Source organism: Plectropomus leopardus, chromosome 14 (genome assembly GCF_008729295.1).
Source record: "Plectropomus leopardus isolate mb chromosome 14, YSFRI_Pleo_2.0, whole genome shotgun sequence".
NCBI classification, from domain to species: domain Eukaryota; kingdom Metazoa; phylum Chordata; class Actinopteri; order Perciformes; family Serranidae; genus Plectropomus; species Plectropomus leopardus.
Window position 1 is genome coordinate 2,171,529 of NC_056476.1, and position 23,219 is coordinate 2,194,747.

The window sequence follows — 23,219 nt, forward strand, 5'->3', positions numbered from 1 at the left end:
CAGTGGGAGTCATATGTGGATCAGCTTTATTTTTTGACCTAATAGAGAAAGAGAGTGGACTGGAAAGTGTGTTTGGTCCTAGAAACAGTGCGGGGCTCAGGAGTCACGTTTATAGAGTGGTCAAAAGTGGCATTAACCCAGAGCAAATTTCTGATTTCTTTCAAAAAGATGGAGAAAGGGCAATGAGCAACTTAACAAGACATGGCCTGAAATTTATCAAAAAAAAATTAGTTTGAAAGATGCAAAAAAAATTATTGGAAAAAAACAATAAAAAATTAAATAAAGCAATAAAAAACAAGAAAATATCTAAAAAATGCTGAAAATGATAAAAATGTATTTATTCATTTATTGTTTCTGCAACATTATTTTTTATATGAAACCATCAATTTTTTATGCCAGTTTACCGCTGATTGCAAGATTGCAAACAACACACAACTGCTTCTCTTCTGTCCTTCATGTGATTAGCCGTGTAAATGATCCAACAACTCTCCGACATTTCTCTGATAGCTCTGAGTTCACGAGTCGTGTAAAGTTTGCTCTTTCCTCATGTGTTCACATCATGTTGAAGAGCTCTCTTTGCTCATGCTGACACGTTACACTCTCACCCACTTGTTTTTTTTTTTTATATTCTGCTCCTCTTTGTGTTACCAAGAATAAAGGAAAGTCAAGAAATTTGGCTCTTAAGGCATACAAGCTACGAGCATGTGTTTCAAACTGCATTTACATGGACTTAGCTCTGTCGAAAAGTAAGTCACACTTTAATAGTACAGCTCTGTGGACAGCTTTGATTGACACGCTGGTAGAAAAAGAAATGTCAGAAATAGACTCACGACTTCCTATAAGAGGAGCATATGTCTGTCAAGCAGAGCTGAGAGGCAATCACTCACACTACATTATATGGTAACCAACATCTGGTGCTGTTATGTACAGAACATGTTCAGAAAGAAAAAACAGCACTTTTGTTGATGATTAGATGAAACATTTATCTTTTTCAGACCGTAGCTCTCGTGATGTCAGGAAGTCACAGTGTGTGGTGACATTAAGAGTCAAACAGCTGTTGTGGTGACTGCTCGGGCTGCGTGTTGGCAAGAACAATGAGATTTGATACCAACACGATTGCCCATTGCACATGGTGCTGAGACGATGAATACCAATGACTTTGGCTATATTATGACTTTTCATGTGGGGCCAACAAGCTATCGCTTCCACTCTGATTTTTTATTACAAGCTAAGGGCTGACACGCTCCTCAACCCGTGTCCTCGTCTTCTTCTCTTCTCTCCTCGTCTGTCGTTGGCTCTGCGTCTCATGTTTAACAGGTTAAGCTGACCTGACTGCACTCCTCACTGCAACTCTGTCAATGACTGAGCTTTTCGCTGCATGTTACGCACATCGCTCGCACTACTGAGAGGGCCGAGGCAAACACCGTCAGCAAAGTCGCCTTGAAGCCCCCTTCTCTCGCTTTCTCTCGTCTTCTCTTCAGCTCTGTGCAGCTCTGTGCAATTTACGTACGAGAACTGTCAGTTTCATGCATCTCATGTGCAGTGTACACGTTTGTGTGCAGTATGTGAGCAAATGAACCCTTAATTCTGATGTTTTGTTAGTTTAAACCTAATTCTAAATCTCAGCTTAATCTCAAAATTAGTTAATGACGATAATGATGGCAACACAACCCATATATTATCCATAAGTTCTGCATAATAAACTAAACTAAAATAATTAAAATAAAGTAAAATTAAATTAAATTAAATTAAATTAAATTAAATTAAATTAAATTAAATTGGTCAGGTCGGGTCCACTTGGGTACTAAAAAATCAGATCTCTAACACGGAGCTGCTACCATGTCTGTTGTCTTGTTGACTCGAATGTGGTGGAGTTTGGGAAACATAATCCATGTGCAGATTTTGGTTGGTGTGTCTAGATTTGCATCATACGCACTGGAGACTCAGAAAAGTGGTTGTAAAATTTCCATGAATTTCTCTTAGAGTTAAGTAAGAGTAACTGTAATTTTTCCGCTGTAGAAACACACTGCGCAGTCATGTGAAAACTTTCTATCAAACTTTAAGCAACTACAAGAAACCCAGGACCCACTTCAGGGTGTCGAATATGGAAAATCAATGATGGGATCTTGGCCTCTGTAGGTTAGGGCCAAGCATCTCGCCTCTGCTGAGGTTAAGGGTAAATCCATGTTTTTAAGCTTCTTTTTTTTCCCTGTGAAAATGTTGATGCATCCCAGCTTATTTGGGATTATCATGATACTGTTGAAAAAAGCAAGGACAATTAATACGGTCATAAAAAAAGGATGAGTGATTCCATGCTTTTTTTATCTCACCGCAGCACTTAGGCACACTGGAGGGGATTAGTGCACTGCGCGCCTTATTTTAAGGGTGTGATTACATTTTCAAGGGCGAAAATCACATTATGAGAAGTGACTCAGGGAAAAGCCTTGTCCCCGATGCACCAGGCGGTGGTGCGACGGAACTCTGAATATTTCCGAGGCCTTCGGCTGTGTGGAGTTTTGTAATGTTTTTGTCAGGAAAACGTTTATCGACGGCGAAACACACGGCCGATCACACATCTCCTTGCCCGCTGGAATTGTGTTTTTATCTCTTTCCTGGGCTCCTGCAGAGAAAAGCCTCTGTTATGTAAAGCACGACCGCCCAGATATATCCGTGCCCACACAACCATCCATCTAGTGTCCGCACACCTACCCAGCCGTGCCCATTTATCTACCCATCTATCAGTCCATCCATTTTACTTTCTCTCGCTCCTCTGATCTGCTGCCCAGTCATAATCATCCAGCCCTCAAAGGCGAGGCAGAGTCTTTAATCTCAATCAACCGTTCTCCACTTCGCTATCACCTATACCGTCTCCGGACCTCCTGCGTTAAATTAGATCCAGTATATTCTCACCACCCGTCGACCCGCACTCAGACCCGTCAGACCGTTCGCTCTCAGCCGCGGTGCTTTGATGAGCCGAGGTGCCTGTATTAGAAAACAACATGTAATTTCCTTGTTAGTCAAGGCGGAAGATGTTTCGCAGCGACCTGCTGAGTGAGTATTTATGTGTTTTTTATTTATATTTTATCACTGCGTGTCTCGACGGCCAAGTTCAAGGCGCTTTGCAGAGCCAGAGGACACGGTTCGTGTGTAAAAGACGTGCATGCTTGGTTTTCTTGCTGTGGCTGAGATGGTACATTAAACCTTTTGAAACCGGGAGCAAAATCTCTTTTCTTGTGCTGCTTTCAGATGCCTTTGGCGTGTAATTATCCTCTGAACCCTCCGCAAGTTGTTGCGATTTCTTTGAAAAAATCCTAAAATGACTGCCCCGCCGGTGTCTGCCTCCATGCAACAGTCAAGTTTCAGTTACAGTTTACATCCACGTCTGTGAAAATCTTCCCCCCACAAACACAGTGTACATCTCTACAATCAGCAGTGTCAGAGTGGGCACCTGATGTTCTTGAGTTATGGCCAAAAACATGTTTTATGTAGTCACCGTAACCTTGACCTTTGACCTTCAACCACCAGATTGTGATTATCTCATTCTTGAGTCCAAGTGGATGTTTGTGCCAGACTTGAGGAAACTCGCCAAAGCCCATCTTTAGATATTATGTTACAAAAACAAAACAGAGAAAAGGTCTTACTGACCTTGACCTTTGTCCACCAAATTCCAATCAGCTCATCAAGGAGTCCAAGTGAATGTTTCTGCCAAACTTGAAGAAATTCCCTCAAGGTGTATTGAGATATGACTTTTACAACTATGAGACGAATGCTAGGTCACCATGACCTTGCACTTTGACTGCCAAAATCTAATCATATTATCCTTAAATCCAACTTTTGGGGAATTCCCTGAAGGTGTTCTTGAGATATCGCTTTCACAAGAATGGGAAGAATGCAGGGTCAAGGTGACCTTGACCTTTGTATACCAAAATATAATCACTTAAGGGTCCTCGAACATTTGTGCCAAATTTGAAGAAATTTCCTCATGGTGCTCTTAAGAAATCGCGTTCTCAAGAATTATTCTGAGAAGGTCACAGTTACCTTCACCTTTAATCTTTGACCACCTTAATCTAATCAGTTCATTCTTAAGTCAAGTGAACATTTCTGCCAAATGTCAAGAAATTCCCTAGTGGTGTTCTATATATATCACTTTCACAAGAATGGGAAGAATGCAGATTCCCCAATGACCTTCATCTTTTACCACCAAATTCTTATCAGCTCTTCCTTGACTCCAAGTAATTCATTGTACAAATAAAAAAAAATGTAAAAAATCCCTTGAGGTTTATTTGGGATATTACATTCACATGAATGAGACAGATGAGGTCATAGTAACCCTGACCTTTGACCTATGACCATCAAAATCTAATCAACCCATCATTAAGTCCAAGTTTATATTTGTGTCAAATTCCCTTGGGGTGTTTTTGAGATGTTGGGTTCACAAGAATGAACTGGACAGACAGACATACACATGTTTTTGAAAAGGGCCAGTTTGCTCAGATTTCAGAGGGTTAACAGGTTTGAGTTCAGGTCACTGTGTGTTTCCTGGATGTGTGTGTGTGTCAGCGTGTTTGTGTTCCTCTTGAGGGCATGGTTGCAGAGTGAGTTCATATTTCTGGTAATTGCATCTTTAGGTGGTGATAAGGATTTGCATTTAATTAAAACAAGGATTATATTTTAGGGAAAATGCACAAAAAAGGCTCCAGTTTGAGGTTAAGAATGCATGATACCTTTTAATATATCACTTAAAACAAATGTGACAAAGGAAACGGCAAAAAAACAAGGCAATAGTCAAAAAGAGTGAAAATAATACAAGATATGAAAGCTTGGATCTGTGTCTTTCTCCGTGTGTCGCCCTTAGGTGTTGTAGCGTCCAGTGTCAGGCTCCTTATCTCGCCTCGCCAACGCTGCTGCGCGGCTGTCTAGCAGAGTAAAATGTCAAGAAGTAGCTAACGTGAATGCAAATATGTAATTTTGGACATATTGTCAGTCTGGAAAGGACAGACCTAAAATCCTGATCAACATTTCTCAATAACGTAGTGTCTCAGCCTAAAGGCTTTAAAGTTGGGACTAACTTGGGACTAGTAAATATAAGATTAACTAATTAAGGCTACCATAACAGTCTGGGGATAAGCTGACAGTAAAGCAATGCTAATGCTGCATTCATGTGATATCAGTATCGATATTGATACTGATATCACATGAATATCAATATTGATATCGATATTTATGTGATATTGTAAAGTGGACACTACAAAGACGATGGGTTGCATTTTAATGCTGAGAGCCTTTAAGCAAGAGGTGGATAGCTATTATATTTGAGAAGGCAGCACACTCGCTGGTCTGCAGCGGCCTCACTCACTCCTGCGTGTGCACGGTGCAGTGGCTTATGTCGGTGTCTCTGCTGCTGTCTGTACCTGTGTGTCTGTGTCTAATCCGCGGCTGCGAGAGCGACAGGGACACTGTACCTCTGAGAGTTTCAGGGAGATAATTGGGACCTTTTCCCAGGTGATTACCATTCAGAGGGAGTTAGGATCAAGGCCGGGGCGCCCGGCAGCCGAGGAGAGAGGGCACGGCTGCCTTCAGTAATCTGTTCGGATAAAGCGCTCTGCCCGCCCGCCTCCCCGCGGGGGCTCCGGCCGTCCCATCCCTTACCCGACTGTTCCTCGCCGTCACCGAGAGGCACGCCTCGGTTACACTTGTCTGTTCGATTAGATTTTTGAAGATAAAATGAGGATCGCGTGATATTGGAGCAAATTTAGGCTTGCATCAGAATCAGTTTATTGGCCAGCTGCTGTGTGGGAAATTGTGTTTGGAACATCGCCACAGGGGCGAGAATTTTTTATAGGTGCAAAGACACGTTAGTTCATTACTGACCGCAGTGAGGTACATGAAATCATCACGCTGACAGGAAAATAGGATTTCAAGGCAACCAAGAATTAAGTAAGAAATAACCAGGGGTGGATATTGTTCTTAACCCTTTGAAACCTAGATCAACATCAAATTATTTGTGCTGCATTCAGGTGCTTTCAAGTATTTAACCTTTTTCTCGAAAACATGGAAAAGCAGCGTAGTAAGAAATGGTACAGAAAATGGCAGGAAAAAAGCAAATTTGTTGTTTTTTTTTCAAGCTAGGGAAAGTGTCCAAACTAAATTTATAATAATGATAATTAGAAAGTTGAACTGTTTTACAGAATTAGTATTATTTTAAGCATTTATTTGGTTATTTTGTGGGTTTTTTTGTTTGACTTTTTTTTTTTTAATATTTGATTTCTTGTACTTTTTACAAGATTCCCAGAGATTTTCAGATTCGGCATAAACATCGTTTTGGATTTTTTAAAAAAAGTTAAATTGATAAGATAAATTGGTTGAAGGTCAAAGGTCAAGGTCACTGTGACCTTACAAAACATGTTAGATGATTTAAGAACGCATTCACTAACAGGATAAAATGATGAAGTGATGACATTTTATGTCCAAAACGTTAAAGGTCACCTTCAACTTTACGTCATAATGTTCTGCAAAAACACTTTTCTCGCCATTATTCAGCGCAGTAACTCAATAATGCCATAACAATGTAAGGAGACATTTGTTCAGATACTGACCTGATTGTGTAAATCTCCTGTTTCTACTGTAAAGTAGTAAAAAGTAAAGTAAAAGAACTTCAACCATGTACCCAGCTACAGTGGTTGAGTACATGCACTTTGTCAGTTTCCACCATAACTGATGTGACTGAGGAAAATCGAATTATCACGAAATGGTTTAAAGACATCAAAAGTCTCCCTTCTTAATGAAAAGTTTTCTTCTTGAGATGTTTCGGAGGGCGACGTCTCCACCTGATAGAGACGTTAACGTTGTTAGTACCCGAATAACAGTGTGATTATCGGAGACTGGCACGAACACACATCGTTTCATCATCACGTTCATCGCGCTCCTGTGAGTCAGATCAGGTTGTAAATGCTGGAAATGAAGACTGAGATGTTGTCGTTCTGCTAAAATCACACGACATGATCAGATCTCATCATTAAAATGGATGCATGCAGTGTGAGGACATTTTAACCCTTTGAAACCTGGATCAGTTTTCTTCTGCTGTGTTCAGATGCCTTTCATAAGTTTTTTCACCTCTGAAGAAAGAGCATGTTGGTTTGATTTCTATCAAAAACGTAGGCAAAAAAGGAAATTAGCAACAAGTCAGGAAATATCTGTTTCTGAGAGTTTAGTCAAATGTGACAAGAAAATTGCCTAAAAATAAGTTTAAAAAAAAAAATTACCCCCCAAACAAAGAAAAAGTGAAAGTGTTTTGAAAAGTATATTTCTAATTATAATGAATTTCTATTCCAAATTATGTTACAGAAAAAAATATATAGTTTCTGCATAATTTGAGCTCGTTTTCTTTTTTCTAAAGTTATTTAAGTTTTAAAAAAGAAAGGATTATTAGAAAATTAGGGGTGTCCAAAATACTATTTTTGTAATTAAAATTATTTTTTATTTAAAATTATGTAACAGAAAAAAAAAAACATTTCAGCAAGTCATTTACCTTTTTTCTTTCTTTTTCTTCTTTTTTTTCTTTTCTTTTACTATTGTTTTAGTTTGATGGAGTTTCCACTGTTGAAATGTTTTTCTCTCCGCGTTAACGAAATCTGGCACAATATGATGTCATACTGTAGCCGGAGTAGAAAAACTGTGTACGTCCTTCATTGTTACACTTTAAAACACAAAATTCAGAAAATCATGTTAGATCCCCTTCGATCTTTTTTCGGCTAAGAGCAGTGAGTCTGCAGTAATTTGAATTGTAAAAATCAGCCAGTGACTCTGCAGACAATATGTGCTTTAGTCCATCTGTCTGATAAAACTTAATTTTTCAATTTTTCATGCTGGCACAAATTAATGACTGAAAAGTTGTACCCAACTGACAAAATTAAGCAAGATATTCACAGCAATGACCCAGAATTCAGTAATTAATCATTAACTTCAATCAACTTCAACAACAGAGACAAGGACGAGCATCACATCCGTCGTCTTTTCTCGCCGAGACATCGCAGATGGAAATAACAGCAAAAAAGTGATTCAGCCTCAAAGGCATTTAGTCCTTTTTAAATTAAAAAGAGAGTTTTTTACAGCAGATGGTTACACACACAAGATAACACTGCAGTGGAAACAACGCTCAGAGGCCACCGGGACATTTCCAGTCTTCATGTCTTTGTCATTCTTATCCTCCTGCAGCGCGTCTGATCACGTACGGAAAGCAGGCGGCGCTTTGAATGTAAATATCTGTAGACCCTATCTGAAGGCTTGGCCCCATCGACGAACTCTGGCAGAACAAGGGAGCCGGGCTGCATTATTCACAGCCGCAAATGAAACTGTACCCCCACGAGAGAGGCAAGCCCAGCAGAGAACACACACATTTGACCCGGCCCTTCTGTTCACGTCGTTTCCACGTCTTTCGGCCCCCATAAATCCCCGCGTCACTGCAGAGGCGCATACTGAACAACCGGCCACATTCCCCCCGCGGACGGCTTCAGGCGGCTCCGATTAGCACTGAGAACAGTTGGCTCGGAAACGTCGTGACGGATCCGTGTGAAGCGAGCCTGAGCGTGAGCGGTTCCTGAAACGTGCCCTTGACTTTGTGGAGTTTCCTCTTGTGAGGGACTAAACTGCAGATCTGAGCGGCAGATAGCGTGGCAGCAAACGGCCTCCTCCGTGTAGATCCTGTCAGAGACTCCACAGTTTGTATTTCATTGCTACAAAATAAACAAAAACAGTAGGTGATGTATATTAACCCTTTAATGCTCGCTTTGAAACTTTAACACCTGGGTCGATATCTTTTTTTTGTTTTTGTGCTTCAGACACCCTCCACAGTCATTTTTATCTCTGAAGCACACGAAAACTGGTTTGATTTTTCAAAAACATAATGGGCAACTTGGCAGGAAATGTCCTGCAAACTGCTAAAAATTAGTAAAAGGTGACAAAAAATGATCTGAAAATTAGCTGGGACTCATTATTAGATCAAAATTAGAGAAAAAAGCCAGAGAACTATATTTATAATTATCTTAATTATATATAATTATGTTACAGGAAAAATACATTTTTCAGATTTTTTGATAATACTGTCTTGATGTCTTTTTTTGGTTTGTTTTTTACTTTACTTTTTTTTTCTATTTTCCAGTAAGTTTCTTTCTTTTTTACTAATTTCTTGATCATTTTTTAAGTATTTGTTGCTCTTCCATGCTTAAAAAAAAGTCAAGCCAATTTTCTCAGATTTTAAAGGGTTAATATTACACAAACTCATATCACTCTGTGCACAAAATGCATGAGAAAAAAAACAAAAACAAGAAAAATACCTGGAAAAAGTGCAGAAAATGTAGATATTTTTAATGCATTTTTGTCTGTAATGAATTTAAAATATATATATAATTATAATAGTTATGAACATACTTTTCTGTACATTTTATTCTTTTATGTTTTTTTTTTTAAATTTTCCCGGCATCAGAAAAGTGATGTCGATCCAGGTTTTAAAGGGTTAAATCTGAGCGTGTGCTTCTTTAAATTCACAACTTGTGCCAGTCTAAACACGTGTGGTAACGAGAAAATCATCAAGAATCAGAATCAGGTTTTATTGCCGTGTACATTTACACATGCAAGGAGTCCGACCTGGTGTTCTGGTGCAAAATAATTAACGTGGAGGAAGAATGAAAGCAACTTTAAACAGAATAAGATGAAAAATATGGAAGCAATATAAAATATTTAAAATGAAAATTAGAAAAATAGATATAAAGAACACAAAATGTATAAAAGGTGCAATGGAGGAATGAAGTGTGTGTCAGTGTAATGCATAAAAACTGAGTTTACGTTAACATGATGAAACAAAGTAAATAATAATAAGTAGGTTTGGTGAGGGATTGAGTTCATGAATGAATGAGAAAGTGTCAGTCAGCAGGCGATTGACGGAGTGAACCAGCAGCAAAGATATGCAGAGCGCCTTAATAAATGTATCTTCCCTCCGCGGAGCCTCGGGTCCTCGCCGGGGGCCAGGATATCCTGCTGCAGCGCGGCCCCTCTGGGAGACGAGGGCAGCAGCCTGACGTGAATGCAGAGCCGCGACTTTAGTCAATAAATCACCAGCCGTGACTGATGTGCTTGAACATTGAACCTAAGTGTTTGAAAATGTGGCACATTTTCTATAGAGTCACACTGAGACGCTTCTGTCAGCGCTGACGGACACACAGAGCGGCGGGGAGAAGACAGAGTGCGCGCTCGGCTCGCTCGGCCACACACAGCATCACCAAAAAACCCTCAGATTCCTTCACAGCGTCGTTGGCCCGTATCACATGCTTTATATAGACGTTTACCTTGCAAACACATCGTAAAGAGCTAATATGTGCTGTCACAGCGGATTACATCTGCTAAGTGGACACATAATTGGCTGCAGAAGATATTGGAGAGTTGCCAGACGTGTCATCCAATAAAAATATTATTACCATACAATCAATTTATTAAAACGGCAGCATAATGTATATCAGAGTTGCTTTTAAACACTGAAGGTTCATCTCTGCCTTAACCCTTTAACATCCTGCTGAGCTGTTTGATTAGAGCAGATTTTGAGTCGCTAAATCTTAATAAAAATGATTTTTGTTTACCCTTTAACCCTTTAAACCTTTAGCAAATAAATTTCTAATAATGTTTCCTCTTTCTCTCTTGTTTAAGAGACATTTTAGGACATTTCTTGTCACTTTTTTCTAATTTTTTGCAATTTGTGGGACATCTCTGTACAAGCTGTTTTTTGCCCATTTAACCATGTTTTTTTTTAAAAAATCAGACCAGTTAAATCGGGTTTCAAAGGTTTAAAAACAAGAAAACGGATGTCAGTTTTTCACCATAACTGAGATCTTTTCAAAGTACTGTAAAAGCAAATATCTAAAATTAGATTAAATTTTAGATTTCTTTTATTTGTCATTTTCATTATGCACTTCCATGCATAAAGAAAAACAAAATTAAGTTTCCCCTAGAAGACAAAAATAGTGCAAGTCAATAATAAATAGCAGAACGAAAATAAGTACCAAAAAAGGAATAAATGAGTGGATAAAAGTCATAAGAAAGTTATGAGCATAAATAATTAAAATCTATCAAGTCCATCACTGTAGAGACACGAGGAGTCCCTTTAAGTATCCATAAAGTTTTTGTAGAAATATTACTAGTACTGATGATACTTCTAATTTCACAGTCAGAAATTGATATATGGTAGTATACTAAGGTTTGTCATTTTGTTTTGTTTTTCTTTCTGTTTTACCACAAAGGGCCGTCTCAATTATGTCCGTTAAAAAATAAACATTGATTTTCATGATTATAGCTCGAAGAACATGCAAAACACTGTTTGCACTGTTGCACTGTTTTTACTGGTATTGTTGCTTTTTATATCTTGTGTTTTTGCATATTCTGCATCTCTCTTTTTCTCTGTATATATTGCTTATATATTTATTGGTCTATATTCTATTCTGTATGTTTAATATGCTGCTGGTTACTTAAATTTCCCTCGGGATCAATAGAGTACCTATCTATCTATCTCTATCTAAAATATAAAGAAAAAAAATATCAGTTGCTTTTTTCCCAGTGAGGACTTTAAAGGGTTAAGGGGTTGCTACTGTTCTGCTCTAAAATAATTTTGGGGGTTTAAATGGAGAGCTTTCAAAGGAGCTTCTCCACCCTGACAAGAATAAATATCTTGTGCAAACACTTCATTTATTTTGCATAAATATCTGGTGAAAAATACTCCTAAACTTGAGTTCTGACACGCTGGTATCAGAATGACTGATGTAATGCTCCAGTATTAATGGAAAGCGGCTGCATGCAGAGCGCGTGCTGTACGTCTCAGCATCGAGCCAACACACTCGCATCCATCTGCCTGAGTTTATATATGAAGCCCCTTTAATCTTTAATGTATGTATTCATCTGTGCATATGTAGCGCATGTGCCCAGATGGTTTGTGTGTATCTGCGGCGCATCGCTTCCACTCCACACAAAATATGATCACTTCAACTAAAGAATACTAAATGTAGAATATCATGTGCAGGGGAGGATTTGAATTGCAAAGAGAGAGGAATTATAAATAAGAAGTGACAGTGACACTGACAGGGAATGGCCTGAATGCTGAAACATTTGGATTTGTAATTACATCCTCTTTGCAATTCAAATCAGCTTCTCTCTGGCGCAGTCTATGACTTTCTGCAACCTTTTGAGCGCAGAGACCCATTAATGTCTGGTCTGGACTCTCACTTTGGGCTGTTTGCACCATTTGGAGTCCCGGGGAGTGAAGTGTAATGCACTTGAACACTCTGAAGCCTGGCTTGCAAGGAAGTTATTGATTGAACAACTACTAGCAGCAAATTGAAACAGACCAAGCTCAGCCCGTGAGCGCTAATTCCTCCCCGACTCACCTGCACCTGGTTTTGAGTGGAACCTGCTGGTGGAGGTGATGTGGCTCAGCAGCAGCGAGCTGTCAGAGAGGCCAAAAGATCTCAGCTGCTGCTGCTGCTAAAAGAACATTTTTGGGCAAATCTGCTCCTCAGCATTCATTAGACTTTAAAAAATAAATAATATTGTATTCTTCCCATATGTTTATTGTTTCACACCCAAACACCAAGTCAAATTCTGTGTATATGTAAATGTACTTAAAATAAAAGCAGATTCTGATTCTGATTATAGCTGCAGCCCAACTGTACAGGGCTGAAAATCCCCGAACAGAATTGTGCGCCTCGCATGCAAAATGACCGGCGCTGATCCGTCACAACTAGATGACATTTACAGCTCGAGGTTCCTAAATATTGTAAATAACCCCACAGTTCATCCTTCTGCCAGTGTTTTTGTCTCTCTCCCCTCAGGGAGTCGATATCGCTCCATAAAATGCTCTCAGTTTGCAAAGAGTTTTTTCCCTGTGCTGTACGAACGAACAAGTCAGAGTCGCTCACTTAAATATTATATACAGTTTGTGTTACGAGATTGACAGCATGAACAGCTAAATGTTGGACTTTATTTCTTGCTTCATGCGTCAGGTTACCACAGACGCTCTTTTGAGTCTTTTTTGACATTTATTTAAATGTCTGTCCGTGGACGGAGTTTATAATTAGATAATGTTGCAACAGTGAGAGTCGCAGTCACAAATCTCGTGTGCAGTGGAGATCAAAATGAAGGTCGAGTTTGGAGGTGCGTGTAGTTCGAGCAGCGGCTCTAAAAGTAAGGGGGGTCGGGTTTAGGGAAGGGGCCAGTTGCTGCCTAACTTTACACTCGTGGCTAACTTTGTTTTTAAGTTGCGGATCGCTGCGCTGCGACTGGAGCGATCCCATCGCAGAATGGTCTCCGGTTAAGCTAATTGTTTTGGATGAATGCACATTTTGGCTCCGTAGTGAGCAGTGCGGCTGTGACAGATACATTTGTTGTAACTGATAGAGCAACATATTACCCCAGTTTGACCCCCGCCATTCTCCTGTTTGGTTCACTCTGTTCTCATGTCGAAGTATCCTTGGGCAAGACTCTGAACCCCGAATCGCTCCGGATGCTGCGTCTTTGCAGTGTGAGTGTGTGAACGAGTACTGAGAAGCAGGTGGCACCTTGTACTGTAGCTTCGGCCACTAATGTGTGAATGTGTGTGTGTGAATGGGGGAACGTGACAGTGTCGTGTAAAACACTTTGAGTGGTCAATAAGTCTAGAAAAGCACTAAACAAATACAGTCCATGTACCATTTCCCTTTGTACTTTACCTACCCCGCACCAAACTCACAGCCTTAGTAACTCACTGAACATGGTGAAGCACGTAGCTGCTGAAGAGTCGAACTTTTCTTTGGTATTTTTTGAAACCAGAAAAGAGCACAAAGAAAAGTGAATATTGGACTTTATTTCAGCAGGTGGAAACAAACACCAATGACACAGTTCAAATGAACACTGCTTTAAAGAACAAAACACCTTAATGGCATCGGCAGCTGATTCTTACCTTTTAAAATTAGATCTCTGTGCACGCTAAACGCAGGGCGAACTGTGAAATGCTGCTAAATTATGAACTGGTGTGAAACCTTGACATGCTTAGACAATCTGTCTGTGTGAAATGAAGCGAAGAATTCACAGTAAAGAAGTCTCATTAATGTGGCCTTGAGCAAAGAACTGAAGTCACTGTTGCACGCGTCGGGATTGTTCGGCAGCATCTGAGGCTTCGGCGCGTGCAGCTGTGTGAATATGAAAGCAGGTGGTTGTTGCTCAGCAAACTCGCCCGAAAAGAAAAACATAAAAGATTGAAAATTTTCAAAAAATAAACGGTTTACCCAGTTTTGGACAGAAAGTGAGGATAATGTATGAGGGCACCTGATGCCATTTATCATTGTTTACAAGACGTGTCCTCCCCCCAAATCAAGATCTGATAAGTCGGTCCTGACCCGCAGGATACTTTATCACAGCCACTCGAGCTGGTTGATGTTTATGATGATACATGCCTGTGGGTATTTCTTATCCCTCATCATTACACCGGCCCTACAAGCCATCATTTATGAGGTATTACCCTATTTAAGCTGTGAGAAGCTGCCTGTAGTTGTGAGCTGCTGAAAATCAACTCTGTGAATTCCTCTACATGCAGTTTGATTCGGCTCACAGGCAGGACTCGCCTCAAATGACAGCGCGAGGAAGGATCTGGATCGATCGATCCATCAGACATAGTTGATCGGTCTGACGTTTTGATTGTCACATAATCATTTATGAAGTTTACTGCTGGTGCAGCTTTTCTTTGAACTTTTTGTTGGAGTAAAAAAGCCATTTAAAGACGTCACTCTGAGTTTAGGATTGAGATTTTGGTAATGTCACACAGCACGCTCAAATGTGCTCACGTATCCGTAGAAATAGCAGGTTCTCTGTCGGTTGAAAACCTTTTTAAGTCCCCCTTCACTCAAAAAATGGGTTTTTCTGTAGTTTATGTCGTGTCAATGAAGCCATCCAGGTCACGATATCGATAAGTGCTATTTTCATAACGACTGGACTTGTTTGAGTTTCTTGAAGACGTTTCGCCTCTCCAGGAAGGTCCTGCTCCTCTAATTAAACAGAGCGGCGTTGCGGGCTTTAAACCGGAGCTGGTTTGTGCTACAGAGTCGTTAAGGTCACATGTGAGTCGACCAAAGCGATCTTGATGCACACCGCTCCTTCGCTGGTCACCATTAGCTCTGTACCAGCATTAGAGATGGGGGTCGTTAATATTTACTGATATTCATACCATCACTGAGACTCCTTAACAATCTCAAATCTTAGCATCAGTAGTTTTGAAGATGTATTATAATTTGATTACAGCTCGTGATAGGAAGTTAAACAGGCTGTAACTCCATTTCTGTTACACATTTTATATCGCTCACCCAAACAACTCTATTATTCAAGTTTCTTGCCAAAAACTAAATTTTCTTCTTCTTGATGTTACATTTGAAAACAACATGATTACTTTCTTTTTTTAAAGCTAACTAGCTCTTTTCCTGACAATTTCAACTTGGATCTCAACATTGGATTACTATTAGGGGCCCAAAAATTAACTTTTTTGCCCACCTGCCATTGTGGCAGGTGGGCAAAAAAGCCGCTTAAAAGACGATAGTTGTTTTTTTTTGGGTTTTAAGGAGAGCCAATCTAGCAGCCGCTTGCGTATTTGGCAGGTGGCTGGTGCTAATTTCAAACCTCGTTTACTATTTTTAACTGACAGGACTTTCCACAAAGTGTGAGGAAGGGGAAATATTGAAGGCAAATAAAGGAAATTGTAAGAGTGAAGGACGGAAGCATAGAAAGGACAAAAAAAGTAACAAAAAAGTTAAATTAAGGGAAGGGGGAAAGAACAGGAAGTAAAAACAAAAGAAAAGAGAAAGTAATGAAAAGATCAGAATCTGTAAAGTAACCAATATCAGCAGCCGTCACATGGAGGTAATGAAGCATGAAGGACACGTCCTTCAGTCCCAGCTCCGAAATATTACATTCAGCACTTGTCTATACTTTGTTACACCTCCACCTACATACACGAAAATACCCGAAACACATATATCCTCCCACAGACAGTCTACTTCCTCACTCATTAGCGACTGTGCATCAGACACACACACACACACACACACACACACACACACACACACACACACACACACACACACACACACACACAGCTGCAGTTGACAGACCCGCTGCCCGTGTCATTGTCATCATTGCAGTCCGTGACAGGACCACTTCGCTCTGTGATGAGTGTAAATCCTGCATCAGCACCGAGTCCTCTTGAGGGCCTGCCTCTGCTGGCCGTGTCACTCCTCATCAGCTCCTCCGGACCGACAGCTCACTGTTTTTTTCTCCTCTCGCTGCTCAGCGCTGACCTCCTGGCTGCTTCCAGCGTGACCTCACTCCGTCGGTGTCCGGAGAAAAGGCCGAGTAACTAGCTGTAATTACTCCTCAGGAAACTCTTCTCTCAGTGTGTTAATCCTTCTTACCTGCTCTGGACAAATCACGTCTTTCGTTTGACCTCATCTGCTCCGTTTATGTGATATTAGATTAACTTTGATGGGTGAAAAAAAAAATCCTCATGAGATACCTCTGTGCATCAAAATAGCATTGTAAATTTATGAAATTCTTTCAGAGTAACAATCAGCTCTTCGCCGTAGCTTTTGAGTTGCAGCTTCACACTGATCAGAATCCATTTACACTTTTAGTTTGGAACATTTGCCCTCGAGCTGCTGAAGCTCTGAACAGACAAACAACTCTGCAATCAACACCTGTCAACTTCGCAGAAAACAACACTTGCTTATACTGAGAAGTTTGGTGTTAATCAGGGATGCTTTCTGCTGACTTTAGGTGCATGTGACAGCAGCCACTGTTGTATTGTCACTAGTAAACAGAAAAATAGAATATGTATTTTCTTCTTTTTTAACCTGAGATATTGCATATTTAATGTTTTTATACCAGGTTTTCCATATGTCCATACATACGTCCGTCCCATTCTTGTGAACACAGTACCTCAAGAGGGCCTTGAGGGAATTTTGTCATATTTAGCGCAAATGTCCACTGGGGCTGGACCTAAATATTCAGCCATGCGAGTATTCGTTAATTGTGTGGGCCTTTGGGTTTTTTTTTTGGGGGGGAGAGGACAAATGTCATTTCAGTGTTTTTGATCCTGCTGCTGCACCTGTCTCACACACAGTGACAGGAAAGTGATCAGAATTTGGTGCTCAAAGGTCAAGGTGACCTCATAAAACATGTTTTTGGCCATATCTCAACAACACCGTAAGGTATTTTCCTCACATTTAGCACAAACATCCACTTGGATACAAGGATGAGTTGATTAAATTTTGGTGATCATGGGTCAAAGGACAAGGTGACCATGACCTTGTCTCTGTATCTCTTGTAAGCACAATATCTCAAGAACACTTTCAGGGAATTTCTTCAACTTTGACACAAACGTCCACTTGGACTCATTGTTGAACTGATGAGAACTTAATGGTCAAAGGTCAAGGTCACTGTGACCTCAAACCTGTTTGTGTATATGTGTGTATTCCGGGCCTGTGTGTGTGTGATATGTAAATGACAACAGAGTGAACAAATTGGATTTCCCGTCAGGGGAGTTTGTCTTCCTCTTATTCTTCTGAAGTAGCAAGTTTCTCTGAAGGGACACGCATGCACATCTGCATTTATAGTACAGCCAGTAAGAACGTGTCTCTCTCTGAAATTAAGACCAAAGTCTGCTGGTTAGTTTGGTAGTGATGTTCATAGCTATTAGTAACAACAGTGCAAATGTTTTTATTTTTGGCCATTTCGTCATTATTTTTGTTCTTTTGTTTCATTACCTTTAGCGCCTCCACTGGTGATTTCTCAGTCTGTTGTCCCCAAAGAGTCCCTTTGCAAACCATCATTACTTTATTGTGAGCTGATGAACCAGGATGGCGTCAGATGTTTAATGGAAATCAGGTCGCTGAATCCTCTGTGGAACACACACACATAGTTTGGATGAGTCTATTTTAGTGGGAATTCATGGAGCAGCCTATTTTTAGTGCAGGACAGTCACTTTATTGGAACCGAATCTGTGGTGGAAGTGCTGAGTACCAGCTGCCATATCTGACTGTCAGCAGAAGGATTCCTTTAAAATCCTTTCAAAGCAGGATGTTTGTGAGCTTTTTTTCAAAAGGTAATCGATTAGAAACCATCTGTCACTGATCACTTATCGCTGGATCAGTGACAATTCAGACTGTAACCCAGTTTCTGCAGTTTTTTTAATCTGAAATCAAACAAAAAGGAATCGCGGCCAAAACAATGAATACTTATAATTTTTTTCATTTGTTTTTAGTCACAGTTTCCCTCGGTGAATAGATCACACAGTGTAATCATATACTGTTGATATGTTTTAACCCTTTAAAAAGGGGACCACCTGCGGCTGGATGGCTGCTTGAGATCATCGTTTGCATAATCCTGTATATACAGGCCGCTCTTATTCTGAAGTCGTCACATACTGCCATTTTGTCAGTGATTTTGGTGTAAGATAAAGCCACTTTTCGTGTTTGACACGCCCCTGGGCGCCATCAGTGTGTTTGCTTGCTTCTGTCTTCCCCGTCATGCCATTACCTTATGTTACAAATGCAGTATTGCGTCTGAATTATGCCTGAATTTCCACTGAAATTTCCCTGTAATGGCCACGAAAGATTATTATTTAAATTATCCTGTATATGTAAATCTAAAATGAAAACAGTAAAAGCTGGAACACTCATTATTTTCTTGTTTTAGCAACAATTGAAACAAAAATCACCGATAAAAGCTTCAGAACTGGACATGTTTTAGCCAAAATATGATCCAAAAATGTTGAGAAACTTACGTCGGTAAGATTACAGGTTTCCATGACGTTAGCGTGTTGCTACATGTAGAAGTGTATGAACATATGAAGAAATATGTCATGAGCTGGTGTCAGTGAATCCCAGAAGTAGAAACACCCATTAGAAAGAGAGTATCTGAAGCCTGAGGGAACTTTTTACATACTTTTACCTTTATGATTTAAACTTTGGCCAAGTTTAACGTGATCATATACTGTAACATTATTCGAAAGGAAGGGAAAAGCATGAAAGGTCCCCTTCAAATCTTTCAACTTGAGCAAATTGGTTTGATTTTTTCCAAAACATGGTGGAAAAGACAATTAACAAGAAATGTCATTGCAGGAAATGGTAAAAGGTGACAAGAAAACAACCCAGAAAATGAGCTTTAAGAGATAGAAAGACAGAGAGAGATTTTTTTTAAATTTATAATAAATAAATAAATAAATAAATACACAAATAAATAAATGAATTAACCTTCTGAACCCTAAGCCCTTTTTACCTAGTTTTGGTTCGCCTGGACTTTTTGTGTAATAATGCACTTAAAACCTCATTCTCTCAATGCACAATGAAGATATATACATCTTTTTTTTCAGGACAACCTGGGCTGTCAGAGTATTGAGTGATAAATCACCCAAAAGTATGATGTACAAGCTTTTTTGTTGTAGAAAACCTTTCTCCCAAGTGTTGGGAATCAGAAAGTGAAAAAATAAACATTAAAACTATTATAGTTTAAAAAATGGACACACTTTTCCAAAAAAAAAGTCCCATAATTTTTTTGTTTTGCCGTTGTTTGTGTATCCCATTATCTGTGCCATTGTGCAAAGCAGCTCCTCTCTGTGCTGCTGCAGAGGGCCACGTCACACTCCTGATACCTCAGAGAGGGCCCTGACCCTCCTGCCTGCTCTGCCTGCAGTCAACACAGGGTTAACATCCATATGAGGCCCTGCTGCTTGTTACACTGTCTCCTGATTTACCCTGGTCTCATTGTTTATTATTATTATTATTATTATTGGTAGTAGTAGTAGTTAGTGTTAGTATTAGTATTTAGTATTAGTATTATTATAGGGGCTACCAGCGCTTATTGTAATGCAGGAGTTTCTGCCAATAACACGGAGCGATAGATACAGCAGAATTCGGCCAATCACAGTGCAGTTTGCTTCAGATGACGTATGGCTTACGTAAGCGGATACAAAGCGTCGGTCGGTCTTCCGATTGGACGACAAGACCAAAACAAATCTCTGACCTCTCCAAAGGAACTATGGGAAACCAATATGGCGTTTAGCATCGACGCTAATATACTTTTATCACCGAAATATGATTAAAGTATAAACGGAAGACGCCCAATATCGGATCTATCTGCGGATGTATCGAACAACGTGCCGTAAAAACACCGATTTCCAGAGCTGAACAGAAAGGCTTCTGAAAGAGACATCGGAGACATCCCCGTGAGAGACACAGCCCAGAGCTAAACAGCCGAAAAAAGTAAGACGATCCGATTCCTATGTTTTCAAAAGAAATCAAACCAATTTGCACAGGTTTCACAGGATTAAATAGGATAGGATATAGAAATATATTGTGTTTTTTCATGAACGGTAATTGTAAGTAATACGTGCCATCTGTGACATTAATTCAGCTCAGCCTTAGTTGATACAAAAGCTGCTTTGCTTGCAGATGTGATGCCAGCTGTTGCTGTGATATAGAAACTGTATGATTCATGATTCAGAGGTATGACAGATACATGTTTAAGTTAGCTCAGATCATGTGTGTGACGCACGGCTCAGGATTCAGCGCATGTCCTGTATTTCCCTGCCGTGCGTGTGTTGAGCGGTTGTCATGAGGTTTTGGGGGCCATGAGGTTTTCGTACATGTCGTGCAGGAGGATTCAGTAAACAGTGTGGTCTCGGTTGTCCCCGTGGTTTGTTTAATTCCTCCCGTGTTGCGGGATTTGATCCCAGTTGGGGCTTTTCTGTGCCGCATTTGCGTGTTTTCTGTGTGTCTGCGTGAGTTTGCTTCTGCTGCTCCAGTTTCCTCACATTTCCCAAAGACATTTAGGTCAGGTGGACAGGAAACTGTAAATTTCCCAGAGGTGTGGGTGTTTGTGTAAGCCCTGTGATTTTTATTTTTTCTGGCCTCACTGTGTGTGTAGGTGCTGTTCATGCATAAAGCTTACCACTCTTACATTAAAGGTTAGAGACGGGGCGAGCCTTTGACGTTTTTGACTATATATATTATATATATATATATATTTGCTACATAAACATTATCTTTAGCTCAGTTAAAATCAATTTTATTAATAATGCATGTAATCAAGGTTTTTCCCCTCTTGCAGATCATGGTTCACTGATAAGAATTCGCTTGTTTTCCATTAAAAAATAATTTTCTGTTTATTCTGTGCACTGGTAAAAGAAAGACACAGGCAGCCCTCTGACAGTGTTTCTGTCAGCAGAATCCCTTCAGATGTTAACACAAGACTTTTTATTGTGAAGTATTTGCACGACCATGACAATACAGTGCCTTATGTCGTGTTTAATTATGGAAATGCAGTAGTTTCGTAGCAGTCGTCTCTGCAGAGCAACAATATTGTCTGTGTGAACACTGCACGCATGCAAGCTGCAGCAGTATAGCGAGGTACAGTGGCGTAAGGTAGTTACGACAGACGTCATTCCACGATGTTATGATGGGCCTTACTGACAGTTTTTGCACCGAAACTAGCCACAGTTAATCGAATCTTCACACGATCAAATTAATACCAGACAATGGGCAACATTATCTCACACACTATCCATCAAGTATTATTGCATTTCAATATATGACAAGAATACCAAAGAAAACAAGAAATTATGTATATTTTTGATAGTTTATGTAGAATAATTTTGTTACAGATTTCTAGAGACTGTTTTACAACAAAAAAGGAAAAGTGGAATAGGTGAGTTTTGTCTAAATGGCAACTTTTTAAATTAAACATAAGTTCTTTGATCAGAGGTGAATTTATGAGGCAGCAATCTGAGTCACTCCCAAGCACTCCACTTTTTCCACTTTTGTCAAATGTCCCTTGTTAAAAAAATACCTGTATCAGTTGTGTCGCAGCTCGTGTGTATTTCTGCAAGCGTGTATTGTCTCAAAGTAGAGAGGGGGGCAGGAAGTGAGCTTTAAAACGGGGACTCTAGAAACCTGAGAGCCACGAGTAATTGAGTCATTAGTTTTGATCAATGGCCCCATCAGCCGCTCGCAGATATATTATGGTCATTCTGTAGTTCAATTAAGGTGAAAGTAAGTAAAATTGTCTTTGATTTACTCTTAAAGAGCATATTCCCTCTGAGGCAACCCGTGATGAAAACGCCTCACGTGTTGAAACTGAAGTATCAGTTATTTAACCAGAAATTGTCCTGCATTTGACTGCTGAAAATAATCAAATATATTAAATTCAAATGTTTGTAATCACATTATGTTTAATCCTGCCTATTGCACATAATCAAATACACACCTACCACAATGCAAAAAGCATCACATTTTGTCTGCACGGCCCCTTATTACCCCATTGACCCCACTCCTCAAATGCTAAATCCCATTGATATGTACAAGGAAGCATTGATTACATTTCGTCTTTCCATCTAATCCCGCCGAGTACATGAGCCGTTAATGCTTAAATCAAAATCAATACATAACTTAATCATTCAAACTCGTCTCTAATTTGTTTGTCACAATCGATTGCCGTGGCCTGAGCGTGCTGCCTGCCTGCCTCTCGCTCAATTAAGGTGTGATGTGAGCAGACTGTAGCTGCCAGAAGAGGAGGTGGAGGTTTATGACCGGCCCCGCTGACATTATGATCTATCAAATGTTATGACCTTTGGGATATTAAGAAGAACTAATATGGAGGCAATGGTTGAAATGAAACGGCGGGAATGATTTCTCATTCCACGCACAGTTGTGCATGTTCAGGGGAGCGTAATTAAAATGTGGACATTTCTCGTTTGCGCTGGTACATTTATATAACAGATATATTTTAAACATATGATCCCACAGGCGGTACAGTAGCTGCTATAAAACCTCGGCAGCTCATATACAGAACATGCATTCTGTATGAAGTTGTAGCGGAGGAGAGACTTAATCTGCATGAACGTAAAATGAAGTGCCAATTTCTAAAGCGCTGTAGGAGCCGTATCAAAGAAATGGTTCAGGTAGACTCAGGCTCTAGTTAAAATCATTTACATTAAGTATCTTTTTTCAAAAGCATTGGAAAATTGGGTTGAGGAACTTGTTTTTTTTCAATTGGCATTCAAGTCATCCTTCGAAGGAGAGCAGCTTACAATGAGTCTTACTTAGAATAAGCCTCAGTTCTTAGATTATCAGCACTATAAGCATTAAAGCAGTGATACTCAGTTTACA

The 23,219-nt window shown here is 39.9% G+C and overlaps 1 protein-coding gene across 1 annotated transcript in view; it reads left to right on the forward strand.

Annotated features, from left to right (window-relative positions):
• gfra4a (GDNF family receptor alpha 4a) overlaps positions 1 to 23,219 on the forward strand; it is a 180,239-nt gene that overhangs the window by 54,054 nt on the left and 102,966 nt on the right. The gene's annotated exons all lie outside the window — the stretch shown is intronic.